Below are 6,661 nucleotides of genomic sequence, written 5' to 3'. Positions count from 1 at the left end.
CACACCACTTTGCAAGTACCCTCTTGTTTCTTTACTTTTTTACAATTTAATCCTACTACTTTTCCATTTTTAATGTTTTTTATTTACTTGTTTCCATTCTTTTTTCTTAAATTATAAAATTACTTTCTGTTAAGATTATGTGGTTAGGTTAATCATATTCATGCTAATCACGTGCGCATAAATTAAAATGGCGTCAAACCACAAACCCACGCGGTGCTGCAGCTGGAATTTGTCTTCCATTGTTCTCTGTCCTTGCTTCTTTTTGAAGCCACATGTCCAGTCCTTGACTCAAGCTCAAAGGAATGATGTAAAAGCCAACTTGAACGGCTCTCTGGTTTAAAAGATTTCCGTGTTGATAGAAGAAAGATGAAAGAAGAAGAAGAAGAAGAAAAAGTCTGAAGAATTTTGCAGAAATTTGAAATTGGGCCTATTCTCCAGAAATGCTCCCGCTGCATTACAGTCCACTCTAAAGGTACCAAGAGAATCGCTCAGTGAAGGAGAGCTCATCTAAGCCATTTATAAGGCTGTACAACGTAAGATAAAAGAGTTGTGCGTGTTTGAAAATCATAAAAACGGCCGCCATCTTGAAAAATCAACCTCAATCCTACATATAGGCTACCGCCTATATAATTATTTGTGGCATAATAGAAGCTGCATGGAAGGAAATTTTATTAATGCATTAAATTACAATACATGTATTATGCATAATACTTGTAACAATAAAACGTATGTATGTATGTATTATTATTATTAATATTTTATTGATATGCTGCGGTCTTGTTTTTGACCTTTAAGTTATTTTACGTGTAGTTCTTGGAAGCTCATGATCACCAGCTGACCCATCTATGCATGGCATTCACGTGAAGAAAATCTCATAGTCACACCACTCTATTGTATGTGAAGTATATACACATACATGTACATGTAATATGTAAAGTACAGATTAAGTATTTACTATCTAGTGCTGTACCTTTTCAAGTTTTGTCTTAAGGTAGTTACTCCTCATCGTGCATGAGATTGTTATGATATTCTAAGTGGTGTTATATTGACGAGCATATTATATAGTAATTAAAATGTTTTAGTTTTGTGTCGTCTTTCCTTATTGATTATTAATTTTTTTTGCCAAAAATTTTAAGATGACATATAAGAGTTAATGAACCCCTGACATCTACCTGTATATATTTGTGTATAACACCCTCATACTAATCTTATTTGATCTCTTTCTTCCTCAATTTCTTTCTCGGTCCTCAATTCTCTCTCTTTTTTCACAAATAGAATGTACATATCTTTTATTCAAGGCCGAGTCTGCTCATTTTGTTTCAACATACAAGAATGGACACTTTTCCCTCCTCCTTTTCTCTTTCTCTCAAGAAGGTGAGTGTCATATTTCCTCGTTTTAAAGCAACAGTATGTGTACAGGTACATGTAGTACATGGGTTCGTGTATTGTTGAATATGTCTACTACTGTATGTACATGTATGATGTACATGTATATGCATGTACAGGTATTATCAGCTCTCTCTTCTCTCTCCCCTATTACATCTCTTCCTTTGTGGCTTTTGAAAATGTAATTTTTAAAACGAAGTCAATAAATAGTGAATAGATACATTTCTTGGGAATTGTGCTTAATAATAATTTATTGTGGTAGCATAAAATGCTGGAAGGGAATTTTATGAATGCATTAAATTACAATACATGTATATGCATAATACTTGTAACAATAAAATGCATGTATTAATATTTTATTGATATGCTGCGTCCTGTTTTTGGCCTTTAAATTATTTCACGTGTTGTTCTTGGAAGCTCGTGATCACCAGCTGGCCTAGTGACACATGACATTTACGTGAAGTCCTTCGAAACTTCCCTGAATGTCACACCACTCCGTGGTACACATATATTATCACTTTCTCTTATAAAAGGCAGTGCTCTGACATTAAGAGTAGCCTATAGTAGTACTAGTCTAAGCTAATTCTATAATCTTTAAGGAAGTTTAATAGGAAGGAGTGCTTCATATTCTCAAGCATGGGAATGAATCAATATTACATTTGTAGTAGGTCCGTGTATTTTCCCGCCATCTTGATTTCTATTTTTAGGTATTAGACAAAGGGTTAATTTTAAATATTCCAAATTCCTATTTTTAGATCAAAACGGCCGCTTCTTCACAAGATAAATAGGAACCTGAGGATTGGAAAGATAAGTCTCCAATAATTGGTTTAATGTTGATAATCATGAGTTTTTTCTTACCTATTTCCTAGGCTGTATTATTTCTCTAAACAACAAGCTGACACTCGTAGGGCACTGGCACTAAAGGGGGCTGGGGCTTGGCTATTAGGGGCGGGGCCAGGAGCCATTAGTCTATCTATACCACCACCTATCATGACCTATGGCTAATGATCTGTATGTTGCTGCAGTGTTGTGTGCAGTTAATTTTTGACTGAAATCAAATACTGTCTACGCATACAGGTACATGTATCTATGCTGAAAATAATTCTTTAAATATACCCTTTGTATAGAACTTGATGGTACTCAGTCTGCTTCCTGGTATTGACCAAAAAACTTACAGCTGTTTTCCTGTCTGCCTAGTTTGTTTACTGATTAAAATGTTAATTATTGCTAAAATTAATTAAATTATCATAAGTAATAGACCCCTCCCTAGGGGTGGGCGATATGGAAATTTTTTGCTTCGATACGATATTATCGATATATCGGTCAATTTTTGTAAATATCGATATTATTTCGATATGATATGGCCACGCCCACTACTTTACCATTGTGAGCTGTAATTGCTTGTAATTGCTGGTTGGAAGTGATAAATTCATACCTCAGAGACAGTTTCATATAAGTTTCTACCACTGTAGCAGCTGATATTTAATATATCTAAGTGGCTTTTAGTGAATAAGCTCAATAAAGAACCTGTTGACTTTACTAAATGGTTTATTAACCTTAATAAATGGGTGTGGTCATTATGTTAACTTTACTAAAATGGTTTATTAACTTTAATAAATGGGTGTGGTTATCATATTGAACGGCCTCTTTACAAACAGTCGGGCAGCCAAGCAACCGGAAGTCCATATAAATTGTGTATAAACCTATTTCTCGTTCATTGAGCAACTGCGTGGGTGGTAGCATACATAGATACATGAAAACTTGGATAGAATCAGAGAACTATCACAGCAATGGACTTGCCACAATGAGAGATAAAGTGCTTGATCAATAGAGCACATCATTTATGAAAACAGCAAAGCTATGCTGTTTTATGGGGAACTTACAGCTAATTTTGAACACAATAATTCTATTCCTTAGAAAAATTTTCCCTCACAAGGAATACTTGTAAGACAACAATTACCTTGTAAAGACACCTTTTAAGTACCACATACCAAAATTTCATGATTGCACTCCAAAGAATACTGAAGTTACAATTTTTTTATTGTTAAGTATAATTAAATTAATTAAAATTTATTATAAAAATTGTAATAAATCATGATATCTTTATCCAGGAAGAAAATAATTGGGATCAAAGTCTATATCCTCACAATAACCTTCATCTATAATGCCAAAATAGGCAACCAGATACTTAACACAGTTCATGTGAGTATAAATATGAACAAAAATTGCGGCTCTCATGAAATCTCAAGATATCTTCCAAATACAGATATAAAGAAAGTTGAAAACCACTGCAATAGCTACAATTTACATATATATCAAGAATTATAAGCTATACTCATGGATACAACAATGTTAAACACACACAAACACATAGCTAGGCTACTTGCTGGGACCTTTAATACCTTAGAAAAATTTTCCCTTTTCTCCTACTTTGCAGAATAACAGGCATGTATAATACTAATAAGCTACCTTGTAACTGTGATTGCATTCACTCTATTTTACAAGTTATAGAATTTAATATGATTTTTGTGTCAGCCATTTTAAATCCTTACAGTGGAAACAAGCACCTGAAACACGAACAGTTCTTGATTATAAATGTAGAAGATCAGTTAGCTACATCTCTATCCAATGCTAAAAGTTCAGAAAACAGCAAAGTAACTGTAGACTTCTTAGCTTTGACATAAACAATCAAAATAGGCAAGTGGCACTACCACACTAAAAGTCAGCCATTTTGAGAAAAACGTCACTTCCGGTCAGAAATAAGAAATCAGGCTTGGCTGCCCGACTGCAAAAGTTTCATATCGATATAAGGAAATATCGATAAAATATCGAAGCAGTAACTTCTCTAAAGCCCTGGAATGGGCTCAGAAGCAATCAAAGGATTTGTTTTATTTACTTGAGTCTATACTTAATGGTTATATATTGTGTAGTACAAACAGATAAACCACGTACACAACCCCTCCCGGCCTCCCCTATAGGATTACCGTATTTCCTTAAATAAAAGCCCGGGCGTCTATTTCCTAAAAATGGTATTTGGATCTCCAAAAAAATATAAAAAAAACTTCAGCCCAGAGCGGGATTCGAACCCGTAACCTCATGCTTTTGATTTCTGGGACTTCAGCGGGCATTATCCACTAGACTACTGAGTCACTCCTAGGCTAGTGTTGCGTATTTATAGTTTAATTTTATTGCTACCCGGCGTTTATTCGAATGCGGTTTCTATGCAAGGATTTACGGTATGTTGAATAATATGCATAAAGGAAAGATGCATAGCAAATTTGAGCTGATTTCAATTGAAATTGAATTTTTATAAAATTTAAAGTTACTCAAAAATCCAGTCAATGTCCCTGTACTATAGTACAGGGTTTTTGACAAAATATTGCCAAAAATGACTAGGAGAGAGATGGCTGCTCTTGCAATTTTATGTCGCTCATAGTTCATTCAGAAAAAAAGACATCATAAAAAAGAAAAAAGTGTTTTAAAAATGATGCACATGCACACATAATGAGACTGTTATTAAAAATCATCTATCTAAATGACATTATGAACTGAAAATTTAATAATAGTTTATGATTTATTAAAACAGGCAGCAAAATTACTAAACATTTAAAACAAATCAACAACTGATTCACGACTAACACAGCGTCTAACATCAGTAGAACTTGGTACCATAGCTCTCCTTTGCTGATCAACAGTTAGATGTGATTCAGTTACATCTAAAAGAGGATCATCATCTTTATCTTGTTTCTTGAATAACTTCTTAATTAGAGCATCATAACATTTCATATGTGATAACTGCAGGTAAAGATGATAAACAACAATCAAAATGAAACTAAGAATAAAAACAGATAAACAAGTATTGTACCAGATCAATACTTTACTCTCATCAGTAAAGGCTATAGATAAAGAAGCCATGATGCATAAGTTTAATAGGAACCAAAATTCAATAATATTGTTCAATTTCTTTCTGTACACACCACCAAAGATAAAACTAAGGGAGAGGATAATAGCTGCTACTGCCAATAGCAAGACACGTGAATCATTCTTCAAAAAGGTGACAGTTAAAAGTGCTGGTATCCTAGCCACTAGCAGTAGACCAGGCCAGAACCGATACTCATCTTTCATTGGACCACTATAAGCATCAATAATAGGCTTGAAACGACTCCAGCTCTTAAACAGTTTAAAATGTGACAAATACTTCTCAAGTACTGGATGACATAATAGGAACAGTGTGTATGGTATGACAAACAAAACAGTGACCAATAGGGCAAATACAAATAGACCAGCATGCTTCCCTTTACCATATTCAACATTAGGATCCTCATACCATAAATTAACTGATCTTACTGACTCATTTGTACAGTGAAGAGTTACCTCACGCTTGTGTAGTACAATAACAATAGTACGTACTAGTTTAGTATATGAGAGAAAAGTAAGTGTAGATAGAACAGGAACAGCATGAAACCCCATCAGTCTTGATATCTTTCCATATCTCCTACACAATTGTATAATGATAATGATAATGATCCACAGGTAGAGAGGGAAAGCAAACTGGAGCCATTGTTTAGCATAACTGTCCATACCATTGTAAAAACATATCTCAAACCCAAAGTCTAAATTAATCCATGATATGACTTGACTCAAGACTGGTAACACTCCTTTCCTTGAAAAGACTGGCTCGTATAACTTGACAATGTTAGCATAGAACAATAGACCATTGAGTGTACCCACTGATACTGTTAAATTGAGAGCAATCAGTAAAACCACAAGTAGTACACCCATCACTGCAAACAGAGCAATCCAAGCTATCATCGTGTAATTATTATGACACTGTCCACACTTGTTTGATCCCATTAGTAGACTGTATTTCTCTGTACATGATCCACACATTCTGTGTCCTCTATTATCCACGCATTGAGTATCAGTATAATTCAACTGAAAGGTAACAGGATTAGGAGAACAATAGAAGAGACAGTCCTCATTGATAATGCATGCATTAGGATTGGTTGCATTAGCATTGAAAGGTGTACTGGTATGATATGTTCCAATCCACAGTAGACCATTGTGTGTAATGTTTAGAGTATTTATATCACATGTGACATTCTCTCTTGAAACACTTTGACTGCAAGTACAGGAACCTTGTGAACTGCTTGTACTGAAACCAATGGGACACTCATTAACAACGAAATGAAAAAATATAGTTTGGGTCATGCCCTGTGAAGAAGAAGTAATTTTTAAGTAACTTCGATGTCCTGTTTGAGTCAGTTTGGGTGTG

At 34.5% G+C, this 6,661-nt stretch overlaps 1 long non-coding RNA gene across 2 annotated transcripts in view; it reads left to right on the top strand.

Annotated features, from left to right (window-relative positions):
- LOC109586366 (uncharacterized) overlaps positions 1–2,653 on the top strand; it is a 3,161-nt gene extending 508 nt beyond the window's left edge. Inside the window, exons 2-5 of one of the 2 annotated variants that reach the window (XR_002186980.1) lie at positions 811–893; positions 1,276–1,374; positions 2,142–2,463; positions 2,514–2,653. This is a non-coding gene — a long non-coding RNA (uncharacterized LOC109586366). The remainder of the gene's footprint in view (positions 1–810; positions 894–1,275; positions 1,375–2,141; positions 2,464–2,513) is intronic. The other variant, XR_002186981.1, reaches the window with a different exon arrangement.
- The last annotated feature ends 4,008 nt before the right edge of the window (positions 2,654–6,661 follow it).

Source organism: Amphimedon queenslandica, unplaced genomic scaffold, assembly GCF_000090795.2.
Source record: "Amphimedon queenslandica unplaced genomic scaffold, v1.1 AMPQUscaffold_12891, whole genome shotgun sequence".
Classification (NCBI taxonomy): Eukaryota; Metazoa; Porifera; class Demospongiae; order Haplosclerida; family Niphatidae; genus Amphimedon; species Amphimedon queenslandica.
This window is presented reverse-complemented; position numbering and strand designations above follow the sequence as displayed.